The following is a 1014-nucleotide window of genomic DNA, read 5'->3' on the forward strand; positions in this document are numbered from 1 at the left end:
AAAAAAAAAAAAAAATTATTATAAAGGTAATGAACAGAGGGATTACAGTTTCATAAGTCAGGTAAGGAGTACAGTTCTTTTTGGACAGTGTAATCCCTTCCCTCTCTTTCCCAGTTTTTACCTCCCTTCTTCATCCATTGTGTAGTTCATTTCAGCAATTTCTAGTGGATATCACTGCTGCATTTGTTCACCATTTGTCCCTACATTTCTGTGTCCCCCCCTAACTTACTCTCCCAAAGACAGATAGCTTGAAAATTGTTGATTCAGTATGCCTCAGCTAGAGTTGAGACCCACTGTACTACATGCTATGTTTATGACTTTTACTTTCTGTGGCCACATAAACATTTCTGCATTAAATAGTCTATAGATGAGTAAAAGCCTTCGTACCTAAGCTAAAGGAAGCCGTACCATGGCTTGAACTTAGGGCTTTGTGCTTCCATTTTACTTGCTCACCACTGGCACGTTACACTTGAACCATGCCTCCAGTACAACATTTTGCTGATGAATTGGGATAGAATCTTGCAGGCTTTTCTTCCCAGGGCAGGCTTTGGACCTTGACACTATCTCAGCCTCCTGAGTAGCTAGTATTATAAATGTGAGACCTTGACACCTGTGACTGTTTATAAGTTTTCTTGTAATATAGTAGTGTGAAGGAAACACCTAAGGATCAATGAATATAGTGGAGAATCATTACCTTTATTTATTCATTTTTGCTGGGCCTGGATGCTGTCCCTAAGCTTCAAGGCTAGTGCCGCTTCTGGCTTTTTCTGAGTAGTTCATTGGAGATAAGAATCTCATGGACTTTCCTCGGAGCTGGCTTTCAACTGTGATCCTCAGATCTCAGCCTGCTGAGTAGCTAGGATTACAGGCCTGAGCCACCAGTGCCTGGCTAATTATCTTTTTTTTTTTTTGCTCTGGTTGTGTGGCCTGAACTCTGGGCCTGGGCGCTGTCCCTCAGCTCTTCAGCTCAAGGCTAGCACTCTACCACTTGAGCCACAGCGCCACTTCCGGCTT

This window comes from Dipodomys ordii, unplaced genomic scaffold (assembly GCF_000151885.1).
Source record: "Dipodomys ordii isolate 6190 unplaced genomic scaffold, Dord_2.0 Scaffold183, whole genome shotgun sequence".
NCBI lineage: Eukaryota > Metazoa > Chordata > Mammalia > Rodentia > Heteromyidae > Dipodomys > Dipodomys ordii.